The 14329-nt window shown below is 42.8% G+C and overlaps 1 protein-coding gene across 8 annotated transcripts in view; it reads right to left on the reverse strand.

The window, feature by feature from the left end:
* The window catches only part of ARPP21 (cAMP regulated phosphoprotein 21), a 200030-nt gene extending 189856 nt beyond the window's left edge, over positions 1 to 10174 (reverse strand). For 5 of the 8 annotated variants that reach the window (XM_065627568.1, XM_065627577.1, XM_065627574.1 and 2 more), the window contains exon 1: positions 9983 to 10174. The gene's annotated coding sequence lies outside the window, so the exon portion shown is untranslated. The remainder of the gene's footprint in view (positions 1 to 9982) is intronic. The other 3 variants (XM_065627573.1, XM_065627576.1, XM_065627569.1) reach the window with 2 other exon arrangements.
* Positions 10175 to 14329: the final 4155 nt, after the last annotated feature.

The following is a 14329-nucleotide window of genomic DNA, read 5'->3' on the forward strand; positions in this document are numbered from 1 at the left end:
AATTTGATTGCTGTAACGGGGCAAAGAGAAAACTCTCAGGAATGCCACCTGAAAGCCTTTGCCAGGAAAGAGTCCCACCAAGCGCAGGCAGGGGCCCAGCAGCACAGGGCAGGGTGAACATCTTCGCCATACAGCCGGGAACAAGGCTTCCACTTGCCCCCTCTGAGGAGAAGCAGTGGTCCCTCCACACACACAAACCATTGTGTTATGGTGCATTGCTGTGTGTCGTGTTCGTAGCTTCATGACTGTTTTTCCACTAGAAGGCATTACTGGGACCAGGGAGAGTAGGCTGGAGAGGAGACAGATGGTATTTTCTCTCTAATTTTGGTGTTTGAGAACAGAATTTGCACAGTTTGTTCCTCTGTCAACCCTTACTTTCAGGGTAAAAACTGTTACCTGCCAGAACATGAATGGTTTTGAAACATGCAATCAAAAAAAGAAATTAAAAAGCATGTGGAAGGGGAGCTTTTATCTTAAAGAGCTACCAAATTTGCATTCCTGAGGTCTGATGCTGTGGTTATTAATCAGATGCCTTGGGAATATTAAAGACTCTCTCTCACTAATATCAAATGTGAACATCCTTTCTTCCTAAGCTTTCCCAACAGATCTTTAAAGTCTTGGAGTTCCTTTCATTCTTAATACACATTGTGATTATCTTGTATCTGCAGAGGACTTCTTTACACCTAGAGTTTAATATCTTCCCCTCTCCAGCAGATCTCCTTTTCTTTCAGCTAGGACTCCATTTCAGGTTAACTGCTATTCTAAAACCAAATTTGCCCGTTTTTATTAATACGTGCCCTCAGAAGAACAGAATTTGGAAGCTCAGCCTGACATCTGCTGTGCCCATGCTCTGCTAACTTCCATGGCATTATGCTGTCGCAGGAATCTGCAAGCCTAAGTAAAAGCCCCAGCTGCAATTAAGTGAAATCTCCTGCTCCATTTCATGGGGCCAAATGACTTTATGTGGCTCATTCCCACCTTCCCAGCTGTACCGAGAGACGGGCAAGGAGCAGATGAGAGTGCTAAGGTGCAAGGGCAACCTGTGTGCAGAATGAGACTCCTCTATTCTTTTCTGGGTAGAGTGAGCTGGTTTCTACATACAGGAGCCTTCTCAGGGATGAATGCTGCAGAGAGAGTGTGCTGTCAAAGTGACAGGAGAATGAATTCCCATATGACCTGAGAAAGCCATCGACAAGCCTTTGGAAATGGTGGGTGAGAAGATAAATGTTATTTTATATATGCAAAGCACAGGTTCTGGGAAAAATCACGTTTGCTCAAGGAGCACCCAATGCTGTGGCTGCACTGAGGAAGGAACCCCTGGCCTGCTCGGGCTGCGATCCTCTGACTCTCAAGCACACACACACATCCTCACTCACACGCATCATCTTAATTAAGTCTCCAAAATCCAAATTCAAAGCATTCCCCCTTTTCCCACCTCGCTTCCACCAACCATCACTCACACTGCTGAAGGTGTAAATAGGTCAGGTGTTTCCATGGCCACAGTGAACAAAATAAGCAGTTGGGGTTCAGTGAGCAATGTGAGTTTTTTAATTATTCCAGTGCCAGGTAGCACAAGGTGTGTGGCACCACGCTGACCGTACTTATCTATCTCTTCTTGCTCATAGGCAACACGATGGTGCCAGCCCCTTATCCCCTTGAAACGGTTACCTCTGGCGAGCTTCAACAGGCAGCTCCCGTCATGGGGTAGCGCTGATGAAAAGTACATTTCACACAGAAAACGTCTCTTTGCATCGCCACTGCAAGTACTAATTGCTGGTTCCAGTGTGGCATTGAACCTATTCACACAAGGTGTAATTAAGCCACAGGATGCTGCAGAGGCCAAAAAGCATAAAATAAGGCTAAAAGGGGACTAGGACAAATTCATGAGGGACAGGATATTTGGGATGCTACTCCATCCAGGAAGCCCCTCCTAAACCTTTCAGTGCCCAAAGACAAAGAGCTGTAGCATGGAGAGGAGCTCTTTTTTTTTGTATTTGTGCCCTATTTCTTCCCCCTCACTCTATATAATGAACAGAAAAACTGGGATAAACTGTGGAGCTGATGGCTCAGAATCTGAGCAGTGTAAAAATGCCTTGGACCCCCACTGGTGACCTGGAAGGAAACACGCAGGACACCAACAGGATCAGCGCTGTGCTGCATTTGACCAGTTGTCACCAGGCATTTTCTAATATCTGGATAGTTTTGTTTTGTGTGTGTGTGTTTATTTGTTTTGGTTTTTTGTTTATATATTTTTCCTGTGTGGTGATCACCTGGATAGTATGGCACAGATCAGTTTTCACTCAGTCAAAAGCACCAGATCCTTCACACATCACAGACTGATTTAGTTGTCAATAAATTTGCTTATTTAAGACTGATTTATCTCCTTTTCCAGGATGTCTTTTCCATGAGGATGTCTGCTCTGGCTACTGCTACGTATGAAAGCTCTGGCTGGCAGATTTTGTCCCATAACCTGCCACCCAAATCCCATCCACATCTCAGCTGTGATATTCACTGAAGCCTCCTTGCAATGCAGAAGAAGGTTTTATGAGGAGGAGTGAAAGCAAGGCTTCAAGCAGTCTGCCTCTGTGACCAGCCTGCCTGGGGAAGGAGGAGCACTCCCTGTTTCTTCATCCTCTAAAATAGGCATAGCAATCTCTTCTGCAAATTGCCAAGCATACAGACCCCCTGATATAAATGCTTCTACAAAAGAAAAAATAGTAATAATAATATTAAAATAGTAACAGAAATATTAATATTCCAAGTAATCCAAATATGCTACATGATGGTAGCATTTCTGTTCAGGCTCTAATAGCACATGGTTGAAATATTGCAGTTCCTCAGGTCCCTTGTTTGCTCCAGGCTAGCAAAGGAGAAGGAGAGTCCACACCAAGAGCTTATCTCTCCTGTAAGCAAACAAGCTCAATCACACCAAGAGCTCCTCTTTCCTGTAACCAAACACAACTCAAACTTCCACATAGCGAGCCTGAGATTTCCTGAGAGACTACTTCTAGTATAAGCTTACTCAGATACATCCTTCTCTAAAAAATCATCTCGGCTACACTTCCCACCTTCTGGCAGTCTGGCTTACCAAAGGACATTGGGGACCATGATCATATTACCTGCTGAAGCCAATGATGCTCTTCATGTCTGTTCACTCATGTCAGCAAGATGGACCCTGAAACTCTTGGTGTTGTCTCCTACCAACATCTCCATCACAAATAACCATTGCCAACCAAAGAGATGGCTCTTGCCCCTCCACGTGTTGTCTTCTCTCACAAACAACAGGACTTTAAATTCAGGGTATTGTTGAAGGCTTGACAAACAGTTCAGAGGGTAATAACCAGCTCAGCTCCCTGCCCTTCCCCAGCTTATTGACTTGACACTGCTCTTATACCTCCGATGTCTAGAAGTGTGAAAAGGGAAAGGATTTTTCATTTCAAAGTAAAATTCCTCAAACTTAATTGTTATGTGTGGCTTTGTATTTAGCCTCTAGTCTCTCTCAGAAACATGATAAAGATACGTTCCCAGCTTGAAAATATTGATTTTTTTCTTCTCAGTATTTTTTTCCTAAGTGCAATGAGAATCAGTAGAGATTTTCTTGTTTAACAGCGTAAGAGCTGGCATAATATATAAGTATCACCTTGTCACGACAAATAAGCTTTACTTATTCATTGGCATTAGCAATGTACATGCAGCCCTGGGAATAGCATGTTGTTGTTTCAGCTCACTACTGCAATGTCAGCAAAAGGAGATCAGTTGGGCTGAAATTCAACCCTCAGATATGTGTGGGCTGTTTTGAGCCTGCAATGGGCAACAGTGTTATGGGTGGCCGTAAAAATGTTCTTCAGAAAGTCAAAGAGGGCATGGCACAGGTGGCAGCAGACCTGGTGCTCCCATCTAACTTTTTCTCTGATCTTCAAGAAACTGGGTCCCTCATCTGTAAAGTGGGGATGACCATATTCACAACTACTCTGTAAAGCATACAAAACCTGCAAATAAACCGCAGCAAACCAGAGAACCCTACTGCTATCAGTTAGGTGTCTTCTAGGGATGCTTTCTTTACTTCTCAAACAGATTCTTACAATTAATATAAATATGATGTTGGAACCAATATATATTGTATATAATTATCTACTCACCACACACATATTTCCTCCATCACCTTTTTTTCTTCTATGTAAAACTTGGTAGTCTGGCTTACCAACTAGATTTAGACCTATTAGGGTTATCCGTAACAGAACAATTGTTTGATCATTAAAAATACCCAGTTTCAGGAACAATGGATTAATTAGGAGGGAACACAATGCAATACTATGGAAATCGCATTGCAGGATAATATTATATTCTTCTGTGGTCAAAAACTCCTGCATTATAATCCTATGATGCCAATGCTGCACTGAATAACAAGTAATCCTAAAATCCAGTTATTTTAGGCTTAGTGTAGTGCAGAAGCACAGGAAACAGCAAGAATCTATCCAGTCACATTGAGCTATCAAAGTTATGGGATGCATTCAGGAAAAAAATGCTTTGTTTTGTTTTGCAGACTTCACTTTCCGAATGCTGGTCCTCAGTAGGTCGATACATCAACTGTTGGGCCATTGCCTAAGATTGTAAGTCAAATTATAGGTCACTGCATGCCTATTCCAAAATAATCCTCCCTCCCTGCCAAGTCCTAGGTCCCAGAAACCTCTATAATGGATGAGAAAATAGGAGATATACAATCAGGTGCACAAGAAGCCATTTAAATAACAAAGCTTCTAAAATTAAAAATGTGTGAAAACACAAGTACTATGCCATTTAACTTCAATGCTGATTTTATAAACACTAACTCTCTTGGACAATCCTAGTAGTTCCACACCAGCACCCCATCTAGGAAGGGTTATTAAATGCTCTTATGTACCCTCTCTTATTCACTAATACCATCCATTGCAATAACCAGTGGCCCACAAAAACTCACAGTTTTAGCATTGTAATTTTTGGAAACTAGAGCTCAATTGTATAAGAGCTTTTGTTTGTTTGTTTGGTGCTTTGTTTTCATTATTTTAATTTTTTGTTGTTTTTTGTTTATTTTTTGTGTGTGCGGTTTTTGTTTGTTTGTTTTCCTGCAGCAGGGCTGTCCTTTAAATGCGGACAGCTGGATAGCTGTCTTTACAATGAGTGGTATTCTTGAGGGGGTAAAAAATCCACCAACAAAAACCCTGCAGAATGTAGTTGAAACACATTGTGCAAGACCATAAACTTTGAGGTTAGGCAGACAATTTTAGTACTCTCATTCTCTGGCTGCTCACTAACCCTCAGACACCTATTTAAAATTTTTTTTCAGTACAAAATTTCTTATGCATGGCTTAGGTGTTTATAAGGAAAATAAAAAGGAGAGGACATTGTTTCACTGATTTTGGGGGACTGTGGGTAAGACTTCTGAAGCTACCTCAAAATGTTAAAAATATAGCCAATATATTCCTCCCACATTTTTTTTTAAACCAAGAGATGCTAAGTTGTTTCTTGAACAATCACTTCCAGATTGCTAAATCAATTCATAGATTTCTTAATCAAAGTCTTTATTAATTTTGTAATGCTGCATCCAAGTAATAAACTAGCAAAAACTAGCTTGGAGAGCCTACGTAACTGACCATTGCAGCAGCAGCAATAAAGGTCTGTTTTCTAGTATTCAAATAAAAATAAGCAAGAGAGAAAAATACATTAATAAATGGATGCCGGGGGCGGGGGGGGGGGGGGCGCAAGTAAAAGACTATAGAAAATGATAAACAGGAACAATTTGAAACTCCTGGGCAGAAGTTGAGTCTATGGACCTCTCTATATTACCACTTATCACATATAATGAGTCAGTGCCTGGGGCAAACTGTCTGATTGTCCCCATCTTCCTGGCAGCCCTGATAACAAGTGCAAGAAAAGGAGGTGTTTTAACCACGAATACAGCAGTGAGGCCTCAAGTCCAGACAGTGACATTAGACAAGCCACAAGGGAAGTTGTTTTGTAACCTTAGCTATGACAACTGAGAACTTACAGCTGCAGCGGTACTTGACTTGGGTCTGGATCAGCCTTAGATTACGCCGACTATAAGAAGCAAACACAATATTATTCATGCCTGGCTATTACAAATAAGAGTCCCTGCCTTCATACCTTTTTCCCTTAAAGAAAATCAGAAAGTATTTTTGCTGCAGCACTGCCTGGAGGATCTATAGCAACATAAGCTTATTTATTACCTGTCACTTCTATGTAAACATTTCCAACTGTGCCAGAATAACCATTTATTATACCACTTCCCTCTGAGGTCTCAACAGCATCCATCACTGGTAGTCGCCTACCCTGCTCCCACTCTGGGCCATTGCACTGCACGGAGATCCACCATTGCAGATGCTGGGGGCCTGGGCTGCTGCTGTTTTCCATTTCATCACTCTTCCACCACTGCTTGACCTGCCTGGAGCTGCCAGTGTGTTGTTAAGGGTTCAACGGGGCACCTTCTTTAGGAGCCTTCCTCAACAACAACCCCTTCATGTAGGAGATGTCAACCTGCCTGTTTTGTTGACACCTCACCTCCTTCTTCCTTTAAGAAGAAAGATGGAGAGATGGCCGAATATGCCGGGAAAGTAACAAGGGAAACCCAAGATTAGATAGATCTAAGACAGATCTAGATTCAAGACAAAGACATCTAAATGTAATCACTTACAGTGAGAACATGTTAACGTTACCCTAACGTGCCAGTGAATTTTGTCAGCAACAACTGAGGCAAGAACAGGAGGCACCTGGACAGCAACAGACCCACCTCCATATGGGTATGTCCTCCTCAGACCTCCCCAAAGGATGGGTCATATAGTCCACTTGAGTATCTCTGCGCCCCCAGTAAGATTGTTCATGCATTCTTTTCCTGTGTTCCCAATAATTTCTCCTCCCTCTTTTGAAGAGGTGAGAGTTTGTAAACAATACACAACTGTAGCTGTAAACAAACTTGTCTGGAAATTGCCTTTGCTCTGGGGAGCATCTGGTAAAAAATCTGTCCCAGTCTTCTTTTCGCAGTCTCCCTACCAAACAGCCTTTCTCCCTTGCTCTTTATCTCTAGACCCTGGTGAGGAGGGGACAGACCATCACCGGATTTTCTGTGCCAGAAAGGGAAAGAAGTGTTCCTTTACAAATTCACAGAAGTGCAGGATTGTCAATATATGACAATGGGATACCTTGCTTGTGTGCTTTGTTATCACCAGCTTCACCAGCAGTGGTGTCAGGATCATAACAGGGTCAATTTTATAAGTACCTAGCCCATGCTTTTCTATGTTATAGAAATCATATTGTCTAATGCATACATATATAATTTTTTTTTTCCCTAGGGCATAGGAAAAGGCAGATGTTTGTGATATTGAAGCAGCAAAAGGGATTTTCTTCCTCATTACCTAGATGCGTATGTCACTAGAGTAGATTTTTCCATTTCTTTATCACCAAATTAAAATAGGTCTGACCAGATAATGTGTTTGCACTAACAGAGGGGATTCCCATACTGCTTAAAAATGTAACTGGATTTTCTCATAATATGTTGCAGTGACATTACAAGCTAAATACCCAAGAAGTTACTAGAATTATGTGAGGGTAAGTAATGTGATGCAGTACATAATGTAATACAGGAACCCATAAACACATGATGACAGTTTCCTATGAAACTGATACATAATTTTAATTAAAAACAAAAATGATGTGCAGATACAGCAATGACTGCATGACCTGCTTGGTTATGAAAGGTCAACTGTAAAACTTATTTAGATATGTTCTCTAACTTCTAGCCAAGATCAGTGATTTGCGTACTGTAGGAAAAACATTTTATTAGTCTCAAACTTTTGTAACTCTGAACATTTTCTCATAATGGTTAAAAATATAAATAATTTTTTTATTAAAGTGCTGTCCTATCTCCTGCATTTTCTAATCTAGTGTGTCCCCAGCACCACTGGAGATCCGCATGCTCATTTGTGCTTTCCTACCTGGACACAAGATCCTTTGGAAGGCGAGAGAGCCAATTCTCCAGATACACAGACCTCTCCTGACGGACTTTTAGCTACCGCGTTTAGTGACAGTGAAATCTACTTTCATCTTGCATTTAAAAACTGGCATCGAATTTGCAAATGGCTTCTCTGTGAGCTGTGTATAGAGGTACTTTTGAAGTTGCAAATAAATGACTTTTAAAGGGAGAGACACATGTATTTACCCTGTGCCTTCAGCAAAACGCTACCCTTTCCCTGCACAGGATCTCCTGCTCGGGCATGGCTGAAGCACTGGTTTGAGGTGCAGCAAATCGTGCTTCACATACCAAAATAAGAGGAACAGAAACCAGGGTGGGTAGTGGGAAGCAGAGAGGGAGCTGTAGAAAGGTTCGGCTGGGAGCATGAGTCAGGGCGTTACCACACGTATGGGATTATCATAGTTTACATAGTGTCCTCATTGCCAAACAACCACGTCAAGTCCCCAGCCCAGTGCTGGCAGTGGAGAGGTCATGAGCAGCAGGACAGTAATAGTATTACAGTAGCACAATGTCCTCAGTCAGAGCTACTGGTCCGGGAAGGATCTCACAACCTCTCAGGACGCTACAGTTCCTGCAGCCTCCAGTGCACTTTGAGGCACAACCCCCACGTGCAATTGTCACAAGTTGCATTGAGAAAAGGCAGTTTACCTCTTTCTTGTCAAGACCATGTTCAAATTTTAATGGACTCAAACAAAAACCTGTCCTAGAATGATACTTGGGTTGCACCTGACCCTTGTGAAGTTGGAGCTTCCTCATCATTGTATTTATATGGCCCAGATAGCACTTATTTATTCCACAACTTCCAGAAAATTGTTTCCCCAACTACCTGTAGATGGAAATAGTGAGGACAGTGCTGATCTAAAACCTACCAAAGGCAATGGAGAGATTTGCACTCATTTTTAATGTCTTTTGCATCAATCAAACTCTCCAGGAGCGCTGCTCAAGCCGACCTTCTGCCCTTGGTAGCACTCCAATGCAGGGCAGAAATCACTGAATTACAGAGATGACTCTCTCTTCTCATTTTCACTCTTTCTCTTTATTTTAGAAGCGGCAGCAGCAGCACCTGGCTTCCGGCACACACCAGACTGTCACACTGCAGACTCCCTAAGCAAATCTGCCTCGCTCCATCCGTGAGCGTGCATGTAGCCACCGCGCGGATACCATGCATGGTTGTTCAGCAGAAGTCACACTGCAGCACACAGATCTCTTCTGATCTGCCTGGCAGCCCTGCCTCTCCTCACACAGCCAACGGAGACAGGTCACGTAAAGGGAACAGGACACTAGAAACGATATCGTGAAGCATTATAAGCCTTTCCGCTCCCCCTTCCTCTCTCCACCCTCTATGCCAAGTAAACACTGCCTAGACATTTTGTTTTCTTTACCAGAAGCTGCTATTATGGTTTAGGAAAAAAAAAAGGAAAGGAAGGGAAGGAAGGGAAGGAAGGGAAGGAAGGGAAGGAAGGGAAGGAAGGGAAGGAAGGGAAGGAAGGGAAGGAAGGGAAGGAAGGGAAGGAAGGGAAGGAAGGGAAGGAAGGGAAGGAAGGGAAGGAGGTCTTAAGATATTACCCCTGAGCAGACAGATAAGATACTTTTAGAGCAGAGCAATAGCACTTCTGCCCCTCCCCACAAGTGCAGTCAGCACATTTGATTTCTTTTTCTATATCTCTCCCATGTTTATTATTAAAACGCGTCACCACCATCTAATCACCACTGGAACTGAAAGTAACTTTGCACAGGAGCATTCTAAAATTAGAGAACACCAATAAAAATTAATGCAAACCCAAAGTGCTGTGCTGTAAAGAAACTATGGCCAACAGATGAGCAAACGCAACCCATATCTACTAATTTCACACTGCTGATATGTGATTTTTAGGTTTTTGTGTTCGTGTGCGTTTCCCTCCTCTAACAGCAACGCCACAAAACCGCCAGCCCGGGGCTCTGCTGAAACCTTCTCCTTACCCTGTCCACACAGCAGAAGTAGTCCCATCCAGGAGTCCCCCACCTTTCCGCTCCAGACGAGTCGCAGTTTGTTTCCCCGTGCAGCAGCCTCCCCGGGCGCCCGCCGCCCCGCTCCACGTCCCGCGGACAGCTGGGGCCAGCCTGGGGGGCTGGGGCATCGCGGTGACAGGACGGGACCCTTCTGGATATAATGGGAAGGCTGGTGCCAGCGCCGGCATCGGTCCGGGCGGGATTCCAGCACTGCAGCCGTCCCGCACCTGTCACAGGGCACCAACCGTGACAATCAGCTGTGGGGCTAATATTAGCCACCAGCACCGGGGAACTGCGACGGGGACAGGAGCACGATCCAGGCACAGAGCAGCTTGTAGAGAAATAATTGTCCAGCTCGGCCTTTAGTTAAAAGAAAAACAAAACATGAGTGAATATCCCACCAGACAGATAAACCGCATGGGAGACCCACAGCCCCACGCGGTCCTTTCCTGTTCATCACATTAGCCTGCTTTTCTTTCCAACGGTGGTTTTGGTCCTTCCAAAATTGCTGGCCACAAATAGGAAAGGATATATTCATTTTACTGCTTCTGCTACCTTGACACCAACAACCTCAGGCTCTCCAACAGCCAGAAAATAAACCCCAGGCTGAGCCTCAGCCACACCAAGGGTGACGGTCGCACACTCACACTACTTAGTGGCATGCTTTGATTTGTGGCTACTGAGAAAGCATCATGAAAGACAGTGCTGGTGCATGCAGCAAGAAGGTAAAATAAGCTAGCGCTATAAGTGACTCATAAAAACCAAAATCAAGAAAACCTTCCCACCTAGAATAACCTGCAATTATAACATGGCGTGTTAACATCCTGCTTAAAATAGAACACCCACAGAATTGGGCCACCTTATTTTTTTTTTTCCCTTAAGGAACTCGTGCAGTACTTGATTTCCTCTGCTCTCTGGGTATTGCAGGGGTCTCCAGGCACCAGGGGATGCGGTGAAGGCTTGCACTGCAGCACTGATAAGCACCAGAGGGCAGCTTAAATACAAATGTGAGCTCCAACTCCAAATTATCCGACTGAGTAGTTTACAGCAGATCTTCCACAGTCCTAGCTGTAAGCTTCTTTGATGCATCCATTTTGTTTCCACAAAATGACTACATTGAAGATGAAAGGAATGGAAAGCAATAGCTGGAAGGCCCTGCTTTCTGCAGGACCTATCTGGAGGGAACGGGACCCGATGGTGGCAGTGTTTGTGGAGAAATACAGGTGTGGAAACTGGGTTGTGAAAGGTGTAAAGTCTCAGTGCTGGCTTTGTGCTGGCTGGTTTGTTATTTTAAACCATGTCAGGGACCAGATGGTGCCTTTTAAAAAGAATGTGATTATAAGCTAAAATTTAAAAATACACCAGAAGCATTTGTGAAACTGTAGGAGAATTAAAGGGACAGACACCAAAAGTAAACACAGAGACCTTGGCTTCTGAAGAAGAAAGCTGCTGCAGCCTGAGAAAGATAAAATGAAACTGGATGTTTCCACTTCTGCAAAACGTGGGAGGCTCCCTAGACAGCTAAATTAGAGAGAAAATGCGACACAGCTGAATCCCTACATTCCCCTTGCATCCTCTGAGTAACCTCTTTGATCCCCGGGGAAAAAGAACTTGATTAATTTCCACAGCCAAGTCTCTCTTTTGATAGTAATATATAGATCAGGCCAAGATCTGAGCAGGTTCTCTCCCTCCCTACTAGCTGTATTGTTTGCTTACCTGACCAACTCAACATGCGCTCTCCAAACTGCAATAGCTAAATATTCCTTACTCATTCCCTGAGTAACCATTCGAGTCATTCAGATAAAAAAAAAGTTTCAGTTTAGCCAGGACATCTGTCTTTAGACTAAATTTTTAAAACATATATTCAACATTTAAATCTTTCAAATCGCATTATTGGTAGATTTGGGAAATTCTCTTTGTATTTTACTGCCTTTCAGAGGAAATATGTCAGGTGATGAAAGCTACATAGTCCAGCCTACTAGGGAAAGGAACATTTCTCCTAAGGAATGTGGATTCTTCCAACCCTTATAATATGTACCAAATTGGAACATGGAAAGCCTGCTTTGTCCTGATGTGACACAATCTGTTAAGTGACCATGTGCAGCCACCTATATTTGTATATACGTATAACTTCAGTTGTTCTTTGCTTTGTTCAGTTTCTCTCAAAGGCAGTAAGCTTACTAAGGAAGAAAATTACAGCTTTACTTGAAAGAGGAAAGCATCAGTCATCAGTTCAGTGAGGGATGTTTGTAGCTGAGGCATGGGTTGCATATCCATTTCAGGAAATGGGTGTCCTTAGCTAGACTCCTCATCACACATAATTCAAGATTAAGTGAAGACCCAATCTAGCTGCAAAACTCGAATGCAGGTAAGAGACTAACTCTCCTCTGAGTGTATTGGGATTTAGCTGTCTGCTTTAGGCTTGTATTATGTATGGGACAATATGCCAGCACAGGCCATTAGGGAAGCATATCAAAACAAAACTTTGACATACAAAGTCGTATTCTCCAAGAGGCTTATAACAAACAACAGAGAGATTCAGGAAACAACTTTTTTTCAGTCTCAGCTTCCAGCCCTCTGCTTTTCAGTCTAGCGGCAAGCCAACCATTCCTGCAGGCACGGTGTCTCCCCTTATGGCCACCACCTAGCTGTAATTCAAGAACCTGAGCACAGCTGGTATCATCATTCAACATTGCACAGGCACTTACAACATGAAACAAGCAACTCAGACTCTGGCATGAGGGTAGTGTTGGACCTAGATGCACCTGCATGCAATTCTCACAAGAGATTTTAACATACTACTGAGTTTTCTCATGTATACGTTGACTTTTTTTTTCAAATCATATCACAGATTTTCTAGTGAGTGTATGGTTTCCCGTGATGTTGTCGACATAGCTTGCTATGCACTATCACGAGAATCAATATTACAATAATGAGAGGAGAATAATTTTTTAGTCCAGCCCCTCTAACTCCTCTATTTTCAAACATACACCCAATAAGACAAAAGCAATACACAGGTTTCCAGTCAGTCTGTATATACGAGAGAACATTCATGTATTTCTACAACAGGACTTTCACTTGGCAGAATGCCTTAATCGCTAGACTAGAGGCTTATTTTTGAAGTCTCTGTCAGCCACCCTTTAATTACCCAAGCAAACGTTTGAGGTTGGACCAGATGATCCTTGTGGGCTCTTCCAACCTGGTATTCTATGGTTCTCATCTTTGGTTATGAATAATTAAGCTTTTGTTCTGTTTCAGTTTTTTAAGTATATCAGTTAATCTGAAAAATAGCAATACACACAGTTCTCCATCCAGTGTGCAGAACGGTGTGTGTGAAGTGCAGGGTGGTGGTGTGGGAGATAAGGCTGAGCTGTAGCTCCTCTGAACTGCTTGATTCCTAAGCGAGATTTCCAGAACCTCGTAGTTCCATTCCTACAGAAGACTGAAATTATGCCATCCCTTCCACCCTGCAGAACGCTGGATTGATCATCAGGTTAGCATAAAATTAATTCCAGGCCAAGTGTTATGTGACAGATTGGCTTAATGGTTTCTAAAATAACTTCTCAGGACTTTGCTGCTCTCAGAGAAGCAACCCCTTACTCTATCAGAGTGCAGTGCTGCACTGGGGGTAGTGGTTGTGAACACACAAAAGCAGGGATCTGTCAGCATCCTCATGTTCCCTTCATTAGGATTCAACATCTCCTACAACAGTGGAGGTCAAGGCAAGAAAGTAATCACACAGTTATATGAGCTTGTTACTGAGATATCTTAAATAAATTTATATAGCATGACTTGAAGCAACTGACAAAGTCATGGAAGGAAGATGAGCATATTAAAAAAAAAAAAAAAAATCACACTGTAACAGATGAAACGATATCTCCCAAACAGCATAGAGGTAAAAAGCTCCAAGGCTTTTTGCTTGCAAGCCCAAATAGAAAAGGCATCTCTGATTCATGTAAATATACATTGGAAAAAAATATTAAGTCAGAAAAGGAGTTTAGGAAAGCGTACGACATCTCGTCAGAGAAAATTAGTACCATGCTATGCAAAGTATCTTCAGATCCTAGACCAGAAACACAATACACTTTTAATTTTTATATACTTTTTGACAAGTCATCAATGCTGCATCAGTGAGAGCAGCATTACTGGCAAAGCTAAGTCCTGGTTCAGCCCTGTGTTGGGTAGTTTTGGAGCAGCTCATGTAACTCCGATGGTATACATATCACCTTTTTGGAAACTCCTGTGCTTGACAAAAGCTGTCCAAGGCACGAGCTTGAGCTGACCCCAACAAGATCTCAAATTTTCCTAGCGATGAAT

This window comes from Caloenas nicobarica, chromosome 2 (assembly GCF_036013445.1).
Source record: "Caloenas nicobarica isolate bCalNic1 chromosome 2, bCalNic1.hap1, whole genome shotgun sequence".
In the NCBI taxonomy this organism is placed as follows: domain Eukaryota; kingdom Metazoa; phylum Chordata; class Aves; order Columbiformes; family Columbidae; genus Caloenas; species Caloenas nicobarica.